General features: G+C 38.8%; 1 long non-coding RNA gene across 1 annotated transcript; it reads right to left on the bottom strand.

Moving 5' to 3' along the window:
• Positions 1-10,483: 10,483 nt before the first annotated feature.
• Positions 10,484-13,359, bottom strand: LOC107722534 (uncharacterized). Its single transcript, XR_001637815.1, has 3 exons — positions 13,302-13,359; positions 10,877-10,919; positions 10,484-10,595 (listed from the first exon to the last, which is right to left on the bottom strand). It is a non-coding gene; the product is annotated as an uncharacterized LOC107722534 (long non-coding RNA).
• Between the last annotated feature and the right edge of the window lie 8,844 nt (positions 13,360-22,203).

The following is a 22,203-nucleotide window of genomic DNA, read 5'->3' as shown; positions in this document are numbered from 1 at the left end:
GCTGGTTTATGCTGGTCCTTTGCCAGCACATGACCAGCATAAACCAGCAAAAGGACCAGCATAAACCAGCAAAGGACCAGCTTGAACCAGCATCCCAGCGTCAAAACATACCTAACCAGCATATTCTGTTTTTTTCAACATGTGCAGTCGAATGTGCACTATTTCTACCTGACCCAATCCTAAAAATGGGTTTTGGTGACATATAACTGACATTTTCAGTCATATTGATTACAGTGGTGTCTAAAAATCTTAAACCTGAAAAACATGATGTCAAATCAATAAGAAATATTTCAGATTAAGATTTTAAGGCCACTGAGAAGTTGTGACATTGATCATGTGACTCTGTACAGGCGGTCAGATGTTTGTCTTTTTATGAAAGCTCAAGATGCTCTTTGGATCATCTCAAATCATGCAGGAGAACATAATCATCAGTTTTGACACAAACTCGAAGAGTTCATGTAGCACAAGTGCTGCTGTCAATAAAGCAAAACCAAATACTGAGACATTCTGAAATAAATTTTTCAGTTTAACTTTTCACTAAAATTATACTGATAATACAATCTGTAATGGAAAACCAGATTTTCAATTAAAATGATTACTAGTAGTCAAAGACGTTTGGAACCCACTGTATTTTTTTAGTTCTGTATGAGCCATTTGTTCATTTTTGATATTTTTAGGTTACCTGACAACAGTTTTTGTTTTAGTACAGATGAAGATGAACAGGCTGAAATGTTTCACTCCCTCCTCTTGAAAGTTAATTTGTTCTCTTCACACATAATGGTAAATCTATTGTTCTCAGACACAATATGAGTGAAAACTGACAGTGACATTATCTCATTGTTTAGACATATGATAAGAGTCATATAGAGGCAATAGAGATTATTTTGAACCAAATCTCCTCAGTGTTATAGAGCTTTTGGGTGGACATGAGGCTCCTCTGTTTGGACATCAGTTATGAGCACTGAGACCAGCAGTAGTGCTGGAGATCTGGATGTTTTATGTCCCCAGTTCATGCCATTCCTGTCCTGGTCTCAGACAGGGTTGCAGGGTTCTCGCTGGTCAGAGGTACAGCAAGGGGACAGTGACCCTTTCTGGCTCTTCTTTGGCTCCAAAATATGCTCAGTGTTGACAGGTTGACTGATCTGAATCTTGTGTTGTAGAGACGCAGCAGATTTTGAGAGGCTAGTGTCAGGATCGCATAGATGGAATGAGGAGACATGACCTCTTGATACACAGATATCTATATAGATATTTAAGTTATTGATAAGATTCAATTTAATAAACAACTTTCCACAAATTAAATCACATCCAGAGGTTTGGAAATGATAAGTTAAAGCTTGGCAACATGCATTTTTATTTTATTTATTACTTTCATTTTCTCACCAAAAATCCCCAAATTAAAAACAAATTTGTTTTATTTTTTAAAATACCTGCTGGATCTCAATACACTGATGTATCATAAAAATTGAAAGGGTGTTACACCCTTTTAGGGAGCAACACACCCCATATCACATCAATGGAAAGAAACAACTGTAAAAAGACTCACACTTGCTTTATAAGCTTTGCTAATGGATATTGGCAAAGCCATGGAAGGCAAATCCAGGGAAACACCCATGAGAAGAGATGTGAGACAACTAGAGAAAAAAGCTCCCATAATTCCCTTCACATGGTGTTACTTGGATCAGTAACACTTGGCCCTCCGAACAGCTTGTTGAAAAAACAGGAGGCTTATTTCTCCATATGGGGCATCCTTTATACACCCTGAACGAGAGACTCAGATTGTTTTACTCACAATGACATCATCTTTTCTCATGTTCCTCTGGGCTGGAGTTGCACTGCTGGCCCCAATCAGCAGAGAAACATCGGCCAACCTTCATTCACTGCAGCTCCATCTGAGAGAAGAGAGAGGAGAGATGAAGTCACAGAAAGTCCTTAAAAGTCAAAAGACTCCTTTGTCCAAGCCCTTACTGTGCTAATCCAAAGCAGAGCGACTTTAATGAGTTTTTGAGATTAAAGTTCTTTGATACCCCTATCGGCAGCTTTGACTGATAGTCACCGAGCTCTCGTGTCCCAAGATAAACGAAATTTAGAATCTGAGCTCAGATGATTACTCCTTTAGGCCCCACCGCTGTTTAAAGAAACAATTGACCCCCAAAATTAAAATTCTGTCATTGTTTACTTACTCCATGTCATTGCAAACCTGTATGACTTTTTTCTTCTGTGAAAATCCAAACAAGATGTTTAGCAGGATGTCTGAGCTGCTCTCTTATTAAAGTGATGATTGGGGACCAGCTGTCAAACTGCAAAAAGGTCAACATAAGCAGTGTGGAGAAGGTTACTTTGGAAATGTAATAGGTTACAGATTACAAGTTACCCTATAAATGTAATAAGCAGTGTAACTATTTCAATTACTTTATTAAAGTAATGTAACTAATTACATTTGATTACTTTTTGTTTACTTTTCTAAATTTAAAGCAGGCAGGGTTAACCTTACAGTAGTACTCAACACTGATTACTATCAGACATTCAAAATCCTTCATCACTTGAATTAAGATTATAATAATTTAATTTCATAGCACAACCACCACAAAATCAGACTTTAACACCTGTTTTTACTTTGAGATCGTTTTGATCGGTTAAATACAGATTTAAAATCATAAAAAGATATAGTTTAATAGCTATGATACTGTTTTTGAAATCAAATATTTGCATAGCTATGACAGGAAACACTGGCATCTAACAATGCCTCAGAAAAAAAAAAGTTAATCTTAAAAAAAAAAATATATATATAAATAAATAAATAAAACAGTTATCGAATAAGCATGTGTCCTAAACTCCAGAAAAAATGGTGTCTCATATTTTAGAGCAGTCAATGCATTTTGGGAAAGTGTGTGAAAATATTCAGATGTAACCCCCCTTTGTAATCGTTAACATTTTCATAAGTAACTGTAATTTAATTACACACATTACACATTTTTTCTCAGTAACTCTAAATGATCAGTTACATTTATTTTGTGATTAAATTACGAAATTCCATTACATGTAACTAGCTACTCCCCAATACTGAACATAAGAGTATCATAAAAGCAGTCCATGCAATTCTTTTGCTGCATTCCAAGTCATATAATAGCTTATAATAGCTAAAAAAAAATCTTGCTTGCTTACTTGTCCTTGTATGGAAACAAGCAGCTTGGACGTTCTGCTAAATATCTTCTTTTTGTAGTTCCACTGAAGAAAGAAAGTCATGCCAGTTTTAAAAGACATTATGAGGATGAGTAAATTATGACAATATTTTTGGCTAAACATTTAATGTGGAATTTATTTTAAAAGCATGACTGCATTTAATTGAAGACAGTAGTACAGTGTTGATATCCAGATGGGCAGTTGTTTGGTCACTACACGCCAAAGCTAGTTTCCATAGCAGCAGAGTACACTGGATTCTGGTAATAATGTGCGGAAATGAAGGGATCATGGAGTATTTGACTGAAAATGGATTAGAGCTGTGAATTAATTCTGAAAATGAACTGCAAATCTTAAAATACCATGTTCTGTCATGGTTATGGATACTTAGCTCATTAAGGATGTGCAAAATCAATGTAGTCTACCTGCAACCTTCATTTAGCAGCTTCAATTACAAACTTCTAAAAACATAAACATATAAAGGAAGGAACAGAGCACAGAGGATCAGTAATCCAAGCATGACAGTGTCTTGCAAAATCTGAAAACGTATAGAAATAACCCTCAGGCATCCCAGGCAAGCCACGCTAACCTGCACCTGTCTTCTCATTCATATGTCATGATGAACTTGTACAAACAGGCAGAGTTGATGTATCCTATTCTCGGCTCAAACAAAAAGCCCTAAATATGAATAAAAACATTGAAATGTGCTCATATTTTTCGTAAATGTTTCACACATAGTATGTACATATACACCTGTCTAAGTTAGTTTTGAACTCACTATTATGATTTAGTATGCCATATTTCGACTTTTATGTCATATCAACGTTTTAATAGTGTCATAAATTTGACTTAATCTCAGAATTATGACTTAAGTTTTCACTTTTTATCCCCTAATTATGATTCAGTATATAATGCTTTAGACTTAATTTTATAAATAAAGTAGAATGTCTGTTTTGAAGAACTGTTTATGGGGTATTCTGTCCATTTACGTTGTGAATGCTCAGCATACCAAAGCTACTTGAGAGAATGAGTTCAGGGACTGGCTAATTAACAAATAAATAAAATTAAATAAATGTAGCATAAATTCCCTTGTCATTTTAGGTGTAACATTTGTGGAAATATTTGCCAAACGACGACAGTTTTCATCAAATCTGTGCCAGTTGCAGAGGGATTTGGATTAGCAGATCCACAACAAAAAGTCCAAAACAATACTGGATCCCCCTGACTTTCACTGAACAAAAAACACAGAGACGCTTAAAAAAAAAAAATCATCTTTTGTGTTTGACAATATAAAGAAAGTCATATAGGTTTGGGGTGTTTTTTATTTTTTGTCTTGCAAACTTTTATCCATTTCCTTGCGATACAGTCAGCGAACTCAAGCAGCTTTCCTAAATGTCATTGTGGGCTTCGTTTTTGTATTCTACCATAGCTTTCACAATTCAATCAGAAAGACTTCTTGCAGAAAAGTTTCTTTCTTCTTACGTTATGCCAAGGAAACATCAAATTGTACACACGATAGAAGCTTTCCTGTGCACATCTGCTTCCATTTTACCAGAGAAGGGGCTCCACTGTCGCTACTACATCCGTTTTAGGCAGAGAACACTCACACACACACACGCACGTGTGTTTTGCTTTTGTTTTTCATCTCCGGCAAATAAAGAGGTGTGCAGTCTGACATTCCTGTCTCTGAAATCAACACGAGAAGAGTTACAACTTGCAGCTGTCGTCGAAAATGTCTTACATACACACATATGCATACTAGATGAATGTTTACAGTGAATTACAGTGTCTGTTTATTTCTTTTAATTTAACGGGACTTGTACTAGACTTTATGTGTAGGTTAGCATGGTAGGTTGTTAAAAACATGTAATTTCTGTCAGGACAGTCTGTTTTGTCAAGTCAGAGAGGGTTAAGTGACAGGACATGAGGAATGAGTAAGGGTACACAATGCTCACTGTAACAAATGACCGTGAATTTAACGGTAAAAGACTGTAAAAATGCTACAGTAGAAACCTGTTAAATGGTTAACGGTAAATTCTCGTATCAGTTTTGTATATTAGGGTTGTGTGTTACACCTAATGTTGTTAAATTAATGTTTATTGCATTATTTCAGTTTCATGTGTGTTACCATGATGGTGTTTGGTATTTGTGTGAATGACACTGTGCACCTTCTATATATGTTATTTTCTAAAAGCTGCTTGTGATGGGCTTTGGTTCATCATGTGACTTTCTCATCATCACCTGCATTTGGTGGTTATCAGTGTATTACAAAGGTGCAAAACAGATTTCAGTACTTCAATAGGTTGGTATATTAACATTATATCAGTTAATGAAAATATGGTATTTAACTGTAAATTTAAGTTAAAACCGTAAAACCTAAAACGTTGCTACCGTATTTTTTACGGTAAAATTCCGGCAACCACAGCTGCTGTTTTTTTACTGTAAATTTTACGGATTTTTTTTTACAGTGTGCTTCGCTCTTGGTCCTGTGCCAAGCGGTGCCACAGTTGAAGGAGTTTCACACAAAGGATTGTTTCATGGAAGTGAAGGTACGCTTGTACAGTCATCCAGATCAGATTCCTGCAAATTCCACACTGACACTCCCCTCGGCAAGCTGCCCTTATTCCGCTCCAGATCTCCATGTAATCAAAGGGCTGATGGAAGAAGATACAGTGTACAACAGAGAAGATTCACTTCAAAGCTGTTTTTGATGTCTTCTTGTTAAACATGACATATTGTTGAAACGCTCCATCCAAATATAAACTATATAGGGTTAGACATTTCACGATCGGCACACAGTAACTGATTAGCATTAGAATTATCTGCCTGTTATTGCTATTAGAAACATCTTGACAGTCGTGTTGTCTATAAATGAATGGCTGTCGCAGGCTCTGACAGGATTCTAGCAGTTCTTTCTCTGCTATTGTTGTTATCTCCAAAGCGATAGAGGCGAGAGAAAAGAGTGATATTAGAGGGAGAGGACAGTGATAGTGGAAGTTGATGGTAATGATAGTGTGGGCTGATAAAAATCAGACAGGAATTGTAAGAGAAATGGGCCACCAGTCGGGAGCGTTATGGTTTGATCCCTACTGTTGGTGCTTCAAAAGACAGCTACTGTGATCCCTTAAGACATTCTCATTTCCAGTTTGCCTCTGGGATCATAGTAGTAGCACTAGCCTTCACTTTGAACCTCCTGTGAGACATACATGACAATAATTTCATTGTACCAGGGCCTCACTCTTCTGGAGGGGAAAGGAGTGATGCAAGAGGAGGGAAGAGTGTTGCATTTTCTAGGCAGAATGGTGGCGCTGGCTGAGGGCTGAACAGGCAGTATTTATGGGTGCTGGAGCAAGAAGCAGCCTGGCTCAGAACCTCGCACACATCACTGCAGACATTCATCAACAGCCGCGAGAACGTCGCACCCATCCTTCAGCTGACAGCCTTCAGCAATGCTAGATCTCAGCATCTCGCTTTGCCTATTATTCTGCTATTCTCTTTTATTGCTTCTGCTTTTTCAGCCCATGGTCAATCTCCATTCAACTCTCTGTTTGCTTTAAACCTTCCTGCATGTTTTTTAAGGGTATGTTCTAATATATATCTAGTCCAAAGGGTGCTTCAAATGAAATAGCTATATAATCACTTCACCGGAAGCTGAACAGTTATTGCACACAAGTTGACTAACTTGAATGTGATCAAAGGCAGTATGCAAATTATGAAAAGGGCCTTCAAATATGTATTATTTGTTTTCTTTTCTTACACAAATGTGACGCTGGACCACAAAACCAGTCTTAAGTTGATTGGGTATATTTTTAGCAATAACCAAAAAAAACATTTTATGGGTCAAAATTATCGATTTTTCTTTTATGCCAAAAATCATTTGAATATTAAGTAAAGATCATTTTCCATGAAGATATTTTGTAAATTTCCTACCATGAATATATCAAAACTTAATTTTTGATTAGTAATATGCATTGCTAAGAACTTTGTTTGGACAACTTTAAAGGCAATTTTCTCAGTATTTAGATTTTTTTGCACCCGCAGATTCCAGATATTCAAATAGTTGTATCTCGGCCAAATATTGTCCTATCCTAACAAACCATACATCAATGGAAAGCTTATTTATTCAGCTTTATTCAGTTGATGTATAAATCTCAATTTAAAAAAATTGACCCTTATGACTGGTTTTGTGGTCCAGGATCACAAATGTATATGTTTCATCAGAGGTTTTGACAACCTTATAGTTAAACTAAACTAAACTTGGTAATAGTAGTTGCTTATTGGCATGCCTATTAGTAACATATTGGCTGTTTATTAGCACTTATTAAGCACAAATTCTGCATGAACATATTCTGCATCCCTAAATCTATCCAATACCTAAACTTAAAAACTACCTTACTAATAATTAATAAGCAGCAAAGTAGTAGTTTATTGAGGCAAAAGTCGTAGTTAATGGTTTGTTAATAGCGAGAATTGGACCTTAAAATAAAATGTGACCCTAAACTTTAGTTAAACAAAAGTCAGGGCCCTTTCACACCAAGAACGTCAACTATAACGGTAACAAAGTGTTATGTCATCTGTCACTATAAATGCTAGAGCTCTTAAACTATATGAATTCTGATTAGCTAATTTTTTTGTTTTATTGTTTTGTTAACTCTATCAGTTTACTTTTTTTTTGCCTCTTCTGATGTCACTGATTATCACTTAATTATATCACAAAACATCTTTAAGATACTCAACGGTTAGAAAACTAGCTAGCTAAAGTCTTCTGTTTTCCAAAATTCTGCTGTTTCCTCTTGAGAAAACTTTCTTAGTATTAGTCTTTCCACGCTGTATTGTCAGTCTCGTGGGATTTTTATTTAGTTAGCAGCTTATTTAATGGCTCACAGAAATACAAGGAGATGTGATTCATCAGTTGTAAATGATCCCTTTGAGGCTTGTTGGCTGAAGTATTGTCTTGAGTTGCCAGTCCTCCTCTATAGAGCTGCAGCCCAAAACCGTAAGATTTATGTGTTTGTATTCTAGTCCATAGTTCGGCTGCAATGCACTTTATTTCAAAGAGGTGTTTTAAAGACTCACATAAAAGAGGTTTGCATGTCTGTCTGTGGTCATTAGTTACTGAACAGAACAGCAGCCCGAAGCCATTTTAGGTAAACCAAAAAAGGAGTCATGCTGGGACGTCACATAATCCACTTCCTGAAACAAGGCTGCTTTTCAGTTCATTTGTTGGAGAAAAAAAAAACACTGCATAAGCTTAGAAAAGCCATCAGTCAAACAAGGAAAGGTGTGAAACTGACAGAGAGTGTAGACAGCTAGTGTTGATACCGTATGTGCTTTAGTTGTTGATGCTATTTTCGAACATGTTATTATAGGACCCTTACATTTTGAGAGATAATTGTTATTTTCGGCTTGCAATTCCGTATATAGTGCCATAGCAATTACGTATTACATAAATGCCATTTGAAAAGGGCAAATAATAAAAACTGTAGCCACAGAAAGAATGTCTGTGCTCAGCTAAGGGGCCTTTCACACCAAAACTGGCACTGCATCCGCATGATAGAATGTACACATTGCCCTGTGCCATTTCATGTCCAGCTGTGTTGGTGCCATTAGTCTCGACAGTAGCACATTCTATTTCAGCCTCATGTTAACACGTCGGATCATCAGCTTTTTATACTTGGGATTTGCAGACAGTTCTGAAGCATGTTGTGTAAGTATAGGATACTGTCCACCTACGTGACTGCCCAGACTTTCCAGTGTACCTCATAAGGCCGATTCTGTCATGCCAGATGTTGAGAAAAATTTTTGAATTAATGTCAATGTTTTATTAATGATATTCAAAGCCAGACTGTGGTAATGCAAGAGAGAGCAATACTGAAATTTAAACACTGGTACTTCACTCACCATAAATTTTCATATGGAAAAAACTGTGTTTGTGTGTGTCTCTGTTTCTGGTTTGTCTACCAGGGCTCAATGTGGCTGTGGCTTTCAGGGTCACCAAGGCATTGGATCAAGAGCCTTTGATTAGGACTGTATTCTGGACTCAGCAGCTGGAAATACAGGCCGCTGTCATTCTGCAGACTACTAAAGCAGACACTTAATAAGTTATTCTGTATCCAGCAGGCTTAAGTCACTGTTATTCTTGGCTCAGACAGAATGAGGTGTACCGTAGACCTTCTATGAACTTCCATCATCTTTAATCAGTGTTTTCTTTTTTTTAAAAAGAAAAGATTTCAGAAACAAATGGAGTGAGAAATTATGTATCCGAAGTAGGTACATGAAAAAAGTATCTATCTATCTATCTGTGTGTCTCATTTTATTTATTCTGAGCTTCAGCTTCTAAGAGGTGAGAAGAGACGTAAATGTGTTTTACATATTAAACTCCAATAAAATTCATAGTGGAGTGCAAGAAAAACATACCTTGTATCACGTCCCTTCGTTAAGACGAGGCATCTGTATCACCTAGAAGAGACACCTCTACAAGATGTTGATTGGGTCTAATAAAATGTGTGTATTTTCAGTTTCCTCTACTGCGGGTATGAGCATGGGGTGAGCGCCACATGTAAAGCTGTCATTCCGAGTGTGAAGTTTGCACTGGCTATGGAGAGTTTGGCAACACATGCAGTAAACACTAATTAAAACATGCTTTCTGACAACTATAAACCTAGTTTAAACAAGCAGCAGTTTCTCTTGGCTCCTCTCTGCCCTGCCATTCCACTGCACCAGTTCTGCTTATCTTCTTCGGTTGTTTTTCATTCATTATTTACACTGGATAGAGTGGAACAACCATAACAACTGCCTTAATTGTGCTTCTCTGGGGCATGGATGTAAAGTCCTCCCTCACCTGACATCTAGTGACCTGAGAAGTTCTGTTTTACACCATTATAGAACTAGGAGGGTTAGAGTGTAGCCACAAATCCATGCTCATTAAAAGGCCATGAGAAGAAAGATCATGTTCATTAGAGTCATTCTGTGTGGATCTGAGAACATTTTACTCATGCAGCTTTGAGGCAGAGCAGCGGGGTCATCTTTCATGGCTGGGGTCCAGCTCTCTGATGTGGAGGCCTTCATGCTTCAGCACTGACCCCTGACATGGAAGCACAATGGCTACTGTGTTCATTTGCCAGTGGGCAACAGCAGCCCAGTGGCCTGGCTTTGACCATCTCTCATAGTGAACAATGAAGAACGGGCAGCGCACCAGATTCTTGACATTTATTGATTCTTGACTGAGTGAAAGAGCTCTTTACTTCCTTTCCGTCTCAGCAGCTGACTCCTCTGTCTTTCTCCACTCTCTTTCCCACCGGCCCCTCTGGGATTTAATTGAATCCTGATGGTGGCTTTGCTCCTCTCTGTGGCCCGGACAATTATGATATATATTCCCCTCCCCTTGTTGATGTTCCGTCCAAGCTGTAGGCTGACTGCAGACGTAGAGCACAGACAGCTGTGACTAAAGAGGTGGGGCCAGAGTAATTCAGTGAGCAGATCTGGGACAGCAGGACAGTCCCAGAAAACAAACCAAGTCAATGGAAGTGTTGGCATACATTTGTATGGAGGACAAATAAATCCATGCAGTTTGAATACCACCACATACAGTAAATGCTACTCTGTGCAAGCATAGCAGGAAAAAAATGATTTTTCTCTATAGTGGTTGCACTATATACATTTTCTGTCATCATTTCAAGTAAATTCAAGAGATTACCTTTTCAACAGAAATTGCTGCAGTGGTTGAAGTATATGTGGAACTGTGGTGTGGATTTCACCATGGAAAGCAGAATATTCCATAAATGAAAGACAAAAATCTGCCCGTCAGACATCTGTCTTTTTGACTTAACATCACTTTTGTTGCATCCACTCATGCTAATTAAAATCAGTAAAGCAGTACATTCACCTCAAGAAATCCATTAAAATCTTCTCAAAAATTCACTTAATTCACTAACTAGCTAGCCTTTTACAATTTAAATAAATTGCTTTTTCTTGTGTTATTCTCATTTGGATAAAAGCACCTGCTAAACAAACAAATGTAATGCAAAATGTCCTATTAGTGTCATTCGGATAGGGGTCTCAGAACCAAAAGGCACCAGGAATCTCATGTCCCCTGCTGCAAATGTTGATTTTGGGTGAGGGGCTGACCTTGTGGCTCGACTTACTGCTTTCATACTGAGAGAAAGCCTTTTCCAATGAGCTCAGCTTTTCTTTAAACATTCTGTTATTTCATTTGCTTGCCATATGGATTCAAGGGCAATCTGTGACCTGTTTTTGTAGTGCGATATATATTACAAACATTCTAAATGTATCTGATTTGGTTCAGAGGAACGCCTAGTGTGATTTGTATGGATGTTATTATATTACTGAAAGTCTGTCTTGGGGAATATTTTCTGAATATATAATGCAATATATCAAATCCTGATAAAATTTTTACTCTGACATATTGGCGCAGTGTATGCAAGCAAATCCAGAAGTGTGCATTGGACTCAATTCTTAAATGGCTATAAACATTGTGTCTGTGTTTTGACATATAGCAGGAAACCTAATGCATTTTTGGATGGGGTTCAAGAAAGTTAGAATACCATTTGTTTACATAGTTATATATAAAAAAGAGCCAAAAAATATAGATCAATATATTGCATTACAGACATTTTTATAGAGAGGGAGAAGGTTTAGAAATGGCTCTCCTCAGGAACAGACTGTGCAACATAGTCCATTAGGGAGGCAGACAGTGCAGTTTAACAAGCTGTGAAATATCTGGCATGCAACAAAAATTATATATGCACATTAATGGCTAAAAATTGTGCTAGTCCTGTAACAAACCAAAAATGGTCCACAATAGAAAGAAAATGAATACACAGTTCATATGCTTTTAATCCTTTCGCTGGAGTCGTAAAACATTATAGTTTTTTAAGTTGTGTTTTCCCAAATTACACTCCAAAATGTGTATTCCTCCTCTATTATATAGATTTTTCTTTTAGCTACAAAGCTGTCTTCTAAGTTGTGTCTGAATCTGACAACACTTATATCAAAAGCTTTGGACTGTAAAAGTTAATCTCTTTGCTGTGACCTGTTTTTGGGGTGCATTATTGTTCATCCGAGTGTGTCTGAAATAGACACACTGGATTCCTGCCCAATCGTGCCTTAAGACAAATGAGTCCCTGTCTAGCTGTCTCTTTGGGTCATGACATTGCCACATTTACTTAGTCTATGACGTGTAGTGAAACTGTATAATGGAGAAGCTCTTACTTGGAGGTTAGTGTGGGCCTGGGGTGAGAAAATCGGCTGGTGGTGACTATGTGACAGTTGGAGAATGAGGAGGGCAGAGGTGGTGAGACATGAAGGATCTCTACTTTCATCAAGAACATGGACCATAGAATTTCAGGCATGACTGGGACCAAACCCTTCCATGCTCTTCTCTCATGAAAAATGTCTTCTCCAGTAACTGATGCCTGAAGAAGGCTAAGCTGAACTAAACAGGCCCATTAGCTTTAAATAGACCTGCACACCTTGTCAGGTGCCTGTATACCGAATGCTCTTTATTATCTGTCGGGAGAGACGAGAAGAGACAGCCAGGGGGCACAGAGATAACCATGAGTGTGTGGTTGCATAAGTGTGTCTTGCTCATTAGTTGTGTGGTTTAATCTTCTGTGCTTCATTAAAACTTTACAGCTGAGCAGCTAAGCTGAGCTTAGATCCTCATGGATTGAATTCATACTTTATGGAAAAAACGTCAAAGAATCTGTGGCAAGCGGTCAAAGAGTTTGTGATGAATTACAGGCGAACCGTATAATACGGTTTCTACCTAGATGCAGAATGATTGGTGAGTCATGGCAGTGACAGATTTAGCAATTATATCTAACCTCTGCACTGATATAGCTGTCTATATGTAACTCTATATTTATCTCAATCTTTTCAATGGAATTCGTCGGTAGGTTCATCAGAACTGGAATTTATCGGTTGAATATGAAATTATATAGATTCAAGATAAAGATAATGATATGAGTTTAAAATGCAACTTATTTGTGCTACATAATAGTTACTGAGCATGGACATTTCAATAGATTATCATGAATACATTTGAGATATACTGCCACAATTTAACATTGCATACGCTTTACAAGACATTTACATATTACCTGGCTTGCTCTTCAGCCATCTGTTTGAATAATTTTCAGAATGCTTCACAGAATTTGGATGCACTGAGAAAATCTATTCAGATATGAATCTAGCTAAAAGTCTTCCATGGATTCTACAATGTATGTTTTAATATATTGTGACGAGCGTCCCGAAGCTTCATCAGCGTCGCCCTGGAAACAAGCAAGGAACACCTGGCCGTCCTCATCACAGGCTGATCGGTCACAGCTGCAGCTCATCAGGCGGCGGCCACATAAGCCACGCAAGCCCTGCCATCTGGGAGACTTCTCCATGAGACTAAGCACTAACTCGCCCTCTCATTTCTCCCACAGACAGCAGCGTGTGACCGACCAGCCCCACAAGAGCACAGCACGGACACTCTGCACTGGGAAGACGCAAGAGAGCACTCACGGCACCGGAGCACCTACCTGGACCCTTCTCCCCACCACCCACTTCACTAATAAATCCACCCTCCGGGGCATTTATTAAGATTTCCTTGTCGTGTGATTCTTCACCCCGTTACAATATGAATACATTACATTAATACATAATAAATTAATAATGATGCATTATGTGTTTAGATCCTTTACAATTATTTAATTTACTGAATTTCATATCTGATCATTCTAAAAACAAATAAACAAATAATGTGTTAATCATTTATTATAAATAATGGTAAACCTAGCATTTATGTCAGTAAATTAATGAATGTTCAATCAACGGAGGGCGGAGGCCTAAAGCCCTGACCTATACAATGGGCCCAGAAAACCTAGTGACGCCCCTGGTGCTCACCACAGTCAGAAAATTATACACTTGGTGTAATAACATTTTGCACACATAAATTAACTAAATCATTTTTTGTTTTTCTGGTGTTTCTATTAACAGGATCTACAACCAAGGGAATATAGGCACAATTAGTTTATAAATTATAAGGCACAGTTAGCCTATTTCAAATCACACACACACACTTAGCATTCACTATAGTTTTGTTACCTTGTTGAAGTCAGCAGGATATGGAAAGAGGGCCTTCCAGATGATAACTTTTATTTGCCTGATTGAATTTTGTATATATTTTCGTAAATATCTGATAGTCTAACGTCTGTCAAGACAGTTCTTTATTAAAAATACTATCATGACGAGTAAAGTCATGTCCCAAAAATCTATCTATCTATCTATCTATCTATCTATCTATCGTGCTTTCGTTCTATCTCTCATTCTGTCATTTTATCTTTCTATTTGGCTCTTAGGGAACCTGTTTCTGGTAAGCGTGTATAGTGTCGCCGTTTATATATTCCCGCCCGCCCAGCGTGTTTGTGAGGAGCTGCCCTGTCCGCGCGCGCTGTAGCTCTGCTCATTCTGCACTGGCTGCTGTCAGCACGCAGAGTCTGAACGGCGAGGCGTAACACTGTTAACGTTACTCCACAGAACCGTGTGTTGATACGCTAGACATGAAACTATCGCTTTGGATATCGGACTGTCCTAAAAGCCCAGATGACAAGCCTTAACCCGGAGCGAAACGGTATGTGTTTGTTGATCTATCGAGTGTTTTACCGCTCATGAATACTTGCCCTGTACATTTAAGTAGAAGTTACGCGTGGTTGTCAAATAAAATGTCTTCGTGACTTAAAGGGAAGGGCTGAAGTTCAAATAGACTTTATTATCGAAGTTGGGCGTTGAGGAAAGTCACGGTCGGTTGTTTTTGAGACGATATCAGACAGTGTTGTGAGTTTCAGACTTGGGGAGTGATTTACCGCATCGCCTGTGTATTAAACTCACGCTCGCAGTAAACTGACTGACTGGTGTACACGCCTGCTTTTATTTGTACTCAACAGACACATTCAATTACGATTGTTTGTAGGTTCACTTTTGTACTATGTGATGTCTGTCACTTTCACTTGACTAATGTGTTAATAATTTACCAGAATTTTTAGCTTCCTTGTTACATTTCTTAGAGTTACAAGATCTAGAACTGTAAGATGAATGTGTAGCATTCGTTTCCCCCCTCAAGCTACATAAATTGAATGCAAGTTATGAACAGTTTCATAGTTTGCTTTTGCTGGAAGGGATACGCATTTGTTTTTGCTTTCAGACTGTTCACCTAAATGCTTAGTTTGGCTGAGGTGCTGTTAACTCATTCTTGAGCAGCAGGAATTGGCACAGCACTTATGTCCTGTGCATCTTGGAAATATCAGATCTCTGTCATGCTGTCTTTATAAATATCCCGGTGGGGTCTCTCTGCTGTGGGTGTAATTGGGCATCCCGCCTGCACTAAATGCATGCCTGTCCTGCTCGAGTGCAACCTTGAGCTGTGCTCTGTTCTTTGTCACTAGCCTGATAACTTGACGGATACTGAGACGGCTGGGCAGTCTCGGGATCGTTTCCTCTCTAATTAGCCCAAAATAGCTCTGGATCACAGCTATGCGCTCCCTTGCATTAATCACTTCCTAAGTGCCGGAATTGATCATTCTGGGTCAATCGCAGCCTGTTGTCCTAACACAATATTTTTTCCTCCTTCACAAGACTTGGAGTTATTCAGCGGCACAATATGCAGAAAATACGCTTCCTAACTGGCGTCCCGAGAGTGAAGTCATTTGGCACCTGATTTGATTCCTCTCCATACATCCAGCCGCTCCGGGACTGCATGGGTCTGGTTGGCTGCCAACGAGCCACAGCGGAGTGCATTGGTGAGGTTTTGGTCAGCTGTGGTTTTCGGCTCTTCCCATTGTATCCCATCCCCACTGCTCGCTATTGACCAAAGCTCATTAAACTCCACATGAAGGCCAGAGCTGAACCATTGACCCCTACAATGACGCTTTTTTTGGGCACCTCCTACAGTATATGTGTGTGGTCCTGCACAGAAGTCTGTCCTTAGTCCCACAAGGCTTGTATATAGACAAATATAATTTGAAGTGGCACATCATAGATAACAATTGATCACATGGGATTTGATTGTAAATATATTATATACTGGTCAAAATTTTTTAATAATTGAGTTTTTTTTAATGTTTTGAAAAGGTGCTCACCAAAGCTGCATTTATTTGATAAAAAATATGGTGAAGAATATTATTAGACTTTAGAAGAACTGTTTTAACCTATTTAATATATTTTAAAATGTTATTTATTCCTGAGAATTTATTTATTTATTTATTTCAAACTGTTTTAGTAGAATATACTACAGGAAATTTAGTCTGTTTCAGAAACCATGACCATGTATGGTGACAAATGATGTTTAAATCATTGTTCGAAGGTTTTGAAATGGACCCAGTCAGTGATCTTTTGCAGTACATGCTGGGCAAGCATGCAGAATTGCACTTACTCGCGAAGGCTTGCACATAGCAATTTTTGAGGCATGCAATTATCTTGCTTGCATAGTCAATCTGCTTCCTCTCGTTTTTGTTTTTAGTAAAGCAATGCAAACCTCGTAATTTTTTAGAAACATTCACTGGGCCGTACAGTCTATTTCTGGGTTTTACTACTTGCGTTTATGCACTTTGTTTAAGAGCTCAAATTAGGGAAGGTTTTAAGTAGAGGGAGGTCAAGACTGCTAGATCTGTGAAGGTCTTTTTGGATGTAAACCGCTTTGGTCACAGAGTGCCTCGGACGTAAACTGTCACAGAAGGAGAGCTCTGCTATATGCTTGCATGCTGTAGGTATAAATGGTTGTCCCATCATGTAAGACAGGAAGTGACAGCTGGACCTAAGTGACTTTCATGGCCACACCTGGACAAGATCCTCAGGACGAGCAGACAGCACTGACCATCTCACGAACCCCTCAAACTTCCAGCAGGGCCTGTTTGCTCTTACCACATAAGGAGAGTACCAAAAATTCAACAGGGGTGAAATATTTGGTGTTAATTGCATGTATGTTTTTGATGTTTTTTTTCAGATTTTTCAAACAATAGCAATATTTAGATAAGATAATATTTAGATGCATTGTTTGAGTTATTTTTCCATTGTTAACAGGTGACATTGCTCATATTGCTCATTCATTATTTTTTCCAACCACTATCATAAACCACTGCATACCCGCTCCATTATGAGCATGACATCTGTAATGACATGTTAGGATTACAGCACCGCTTGTGTTTATAAACCAAAATGGCTTTGTAAGCACAGCATGTTTGCGTCCGTGAAAGACACCGTGTCAGGCTCGTCTCTTCTGTGAGCTTCTCTCAGCATAAACCCCTCATTGCATGTGTATTGTATGCTAATTAAATTGGATCACCTCTGGATGGTTTATGTCGATAATGGCCGCAATTTCAAGTGCAGCATTAAGAAAACCCTCAGGCAACTTGTCAAGTCTCCATCAAGACTCTTCATTTGCTCTCTTCACCTGTTTACTTCCATTCAGAGCGCTAGTATTTCCGTGCCACAGCCATTAGAGACTGTATTCAGAAAACGAGCGTTCCTCCAGGGGACGGCTTCCCAAGAAAGCTCCCGTTTCTGAATATAGTTCAATTTAGATGCAAAAAAGCTCTAGCTGTGTGAGGCCCTGCTCCTTTTGCTGTTATTTCCATACAGCACAGACAAAACACTGCTGTGTGTGCCCTGAATAAAACTAGCGGCTCACGACTCGAGTGTGTGCTCGCATAGACTCGCTGCTATTGGAGATCTGAAGCTTGCAGAATAAGATGTGACGGCTTTCTGGTGATGCCTGGTGGAATTGTGGGGTTATGATCAAAATCTTTCGGAAACCATAACAACTGATCTTAGCAAGGCTCAAACATTATTGCAGATTCTGTTGAGATCTGGCCATTTGTTGTGTGGAATCTAGGTAGAGCGTGGCAGACGGGGATTTGGGAATGTATTCCCTGGTGTAAAGGGAGTTTCTCAGGGTCAAGGTTCTTTTCCCACAGTTCTTTATAGACTTGTGTCTTTTCACAGATGCATGTGGCGCCAATGTAGAAGAGAGAAAAATGCTGGTTAAGTTTGTGTACTGGTTGGTCAGAGGGCAGAGCGTTTAGATTCAAGTTTTTCCATCATTCCGACTTCTGCAAGGGAGGCTGAAAGGCCTGCTTGAGAAAATGCACAGTTTGGTGAGATCGTCAATGAATCATGTTTTACACACATTGTTTGATAGTAGCAGTGATAGTAACCACACAATACAGAAGTAAACAAAACATTTTACACAAGTCCATTTAGTGTTTTTTTTTTTTTTTTTTTTTTTGGCGGCCTGCACTCTTGAAATCGCATTAGCCAAGTATCAAGCTGTGTTACAACAATATGATCTATTAATTATTTATGGCCTTTTTATTTAGGATGTACTCACTTATGTTTTTTTGGCACATGCACATTCCTTAGCTGCTTTTGCAGGATGTGGAAACTCCCGCTCATAACTCATATTGGGCCTTATCTATTCAATCTGATGTGGTTTGGAAAGTGTGAGTGCAGAGTTTCACTGCAAGCATTCGGATTGCATGGCAGGTGAGGGAAAAATCTGAAAACTGCTCCCTGCAACTTATTTAAAACTCAGGCATTGCCATAGTAACTGCTTATCTGTTCTAACCCAGCGAACATCTATAAGTGGAGAGCGGTTTTCCTGTGATTCACATGATCCTTTTGATAATGCAGGATGCTCAAGAGGCGTGAGGAACCTGAAATGCGAAAGCGGGTTTACGTGCAGCAAATGAGGAGGTGAGTCTGTCATACTGAGATGAGACTTTCATGAACTGTAATAGATGTAATCTGAGCTGGTGAATGATGCACATCTATTTGGTGCTGCAGAATTTTATGACTAATGACAGTCTGTCTAGATTACTAGTTAGCTTGATTACTGTTATGTACAAATCAGTACAAGGCTAAGCTCCTGTCTCTTGGGAACATTTTGCCTGGTTTAGTAAGCTGCTGACATATCTAATTATTTTAGCACTGCTGCAAAACCAAGCCATCATGGGCGCACACCTGACGTGAAGCCTGTGCCAAAAGTAGGCTTCCTAAAATAACTTTTGACCAAATTTTAAGGCAGCATTGCATGTATTCTTCATGAAAAAGTCATAGAGGCAAGCTGAGTACAAAATAAATCTAAGGCTGCATCTGAAATCGCTTACTTCTCTACTATAGAGTAGGTGAAAAACAGTATGTGAAAAGAGTAGCATGTCCGATTTCTCAATATTCATAAAAGAGTAAAGCAACGTACCTGATGCTGGCAGGTCACATGAATTATGACAAATGTAGTACATCCAGATTACATTTATACAACGCACATTCATACTATAGAACATACTTTTTTTAATGGTTGTGAAGTACTTCTCAAAAAGGGGACTTCTCAAAGAGTATGACATTTTGGACCAGCCATTTGTAGTGTTGTCTGAAACCATAGTGGACATTGTCGAGTAAACTTGTTCAATCCCATAATGCACCGCAATAAAAAGTATATGACCGATATACACTCAATGGCAAGTCTCAAAAGAATACTTGCGTACAGAATGAATGAATTCCTGCATCTCAGCAGAAGATAGCATCCGCAGGCCTTCTGCCACACTTCGTGTTTGAATGCACTCACTCTTTTTTGTTCACTTTTTTCAAGTGTATTATGTTAGTGGAGTAATGTAGGGAGGAACGAAGGTTATAAAGAGAGATTACTGATACAGCCTAAGATGGCAGAATAGCAAATTAACATTCTAATAAACAAATTATTTTACCCAATATTTGTGTGTTCTGTGATTTTATGCTTATGACATCACACTGATTCCAGAAAGGAACATGCTTTGTGACTGACAGGTTGGTATTAGCTTATGTTTATACAGAAATTTCAAACAGAATAAACATAATGGATGACATAATGGAATCAGTATTGTCTTATCTTGTCTCTTGTGATGGTACAGGTTTACTCGATCGTCAATCAGACAGTGGAGGAGATCATTGTTTTGTCAGTGTAGTTTCAGAGCCGAGTTATCCCTCATGCTGCGATCAAGATGCACAGTGAGGTGGGTGGCAATGTCCACAAGGCCATGCCACTAACTCATGTTTGATGCAAATGACAAAACTGTCCTTTGAAACTCAGAAATGTGTATTCCTTTCATTGACTTCCACAGTAATCTAATCCTCAGCCTGGTTTCGTTCTAAAACAATACCAAACTAGGGCTTGTGGCGTGTTTACAGGGTTCCCAGCGACAGGTCTTTCTCATAAAGGCTACATTATGCACATTTCTGGAGCGGAGCCCATTGCCTGAGCTCCTTCACGCTCACAGTGGGACGTGTTTCCTCGGGGCAGCTCTGGTGTCATTGCACAGGCCTGTAGCATGTGGAATGCAGCAGGATGAGTAAATGTCCGTGTGCCGAGCGGCCAATCACTGTCCGCTGCTCTTAACACTGCGTTCTTTTGTGTGCTGTACTCGGGCATGGAGGCAAAGACATTCCTCCAGTGCCAGGAGCGCTGCCAAGAGTTCCACAGGAAAATTAGAAAGGAAGGAGGGCAAAACTGAGAGAGAACGAGAACAAAGCGTGTGGCTTTAGTTACATGCCTCTCTTATTGCTCTACTTGATTGGCAGAGAACCTTGTAGTTTTTTATTTATAAGGCCATGTTAAATGTTTTATGGAAGGCGTTGCCTATAACAGTGGGAATCATTCTCCTCTGGCACAATCCTGTTGTGTTTAAATTGGGATTTTTGAACTTTACATTGATTATGAGAACTGAGAATGCCAGTAAATGTTTCTTTCTTTTTATGTTATGGAAAAAGCTGCACTAGGGTAAGTCCATGTGAACAGCAAGCATGTGGAATAGTAATACCAGAGGTTTGCCGCCCCATTTCCTTGTTTATTTTCTTTCTGAGCGTCACCACCAGTGAAGAACACAATGACCGGTGGATACTAAGCTATTTAGCACATGCAAGAGGTTGCAGGGTTATTCTAGTTAACTGAAACTAAAGCCATTACAAATTGAACTTGAAATAAAATAAACATTAACTTAACCCTTAAATGCATACCTCGGGTCTTTAGCGACCCGGGACATCATTCTCTACCCTCTCCCTCCTTCATTTATATTGTATAGGGTCGCTACAGACCCGAGGTATGTAAATGTATACTGTGGAAGTGCACTCTGACGATGACAGCGATGGTAAAATCATCTGCTCAAATTGAACATGTTTAAGTTTCAAGAGGAAATGAAATATGCTTTATTTTATTCTTATGTAATTGTTCTTAAAATATCAAGAAAATTTTTTTGCTATTGCAGCAGTTAGAGGTCCATCCGTGCTGGATATATAGGTCCGGGTCGCTAAAGACCCGAATATGTAATAATGATTGGCGAAACATTCATGCATTTAAGGGTTAAATAAAATAAAATATTACAAAATAAAACTTTTTATTATTTCAGCTAGGTGCCAAGATAACATTTCTTGTTTTCATTTAGTTTAACTAAAACCTTCTACATACTGCACGATTTTAGCAATCCTGTAAGATCATTGCATATCACACTGATTAGGGATGCTCTGATCAGGATTTTTACAACCGATACTGAGTACCGATTTCTTGTCATGGCGATCGGCCGATACTGATGCCGATTCTGATGCTTCAAGCTTTATATAGACTGTTTCAATGGGCACACGCGCCTGGCCCGAAGTTAACTTCCGGTCTGTGTTTGTTTATCAGTCTGGCTATGGCACCGGCTACAAACGCAGTTAAAGTTAAGGTGATGAGTAGACTGAAGTTGGGCTCAGGTGGTTGTGCTGTGGGATGTGTTTCCCATACATTTATTTATTTGTGGCGCTCGCCACAGTATCAAAACTGACGGATTTTCCAAAAGGCTTCGTTGAATAAACATGAGCACGTACTGCACGTTTAAAAATCAAAACGAGGCGCGGGTGTTTTTATATAACTGTATTTCTGAAGGAAGACTATCTTTAGAAAATTTTCGATGTCATTTTAATTTAATTTTGCATGTTATATGCCTGATAAAGCAGCGT

This window comes from Sinocyclocheilus rhinocerous, unplaced genomic scaffold (genome assembly GCF_001515625.1).
Source record: "Sinocyclocheilus rhinocerous isolate Xijiao unplaced genomic scaffold, SAMN03320098_v1.1 scaffold541, whole genome shotgun sequence".
Taxonomy (NCBI): Eukaryota; Metazoa; Chordata; class Actinopteri; order Cypriniformes; family Cyprinidae; genus Sinocyclocheilus; species Sinocyclocheilus rhinocerous.
The sequence above is the reverse complement of the archived record's forward strand: the minus strand, read 5'-3'. Positions and strand labels throughout refer to the sequence as shown.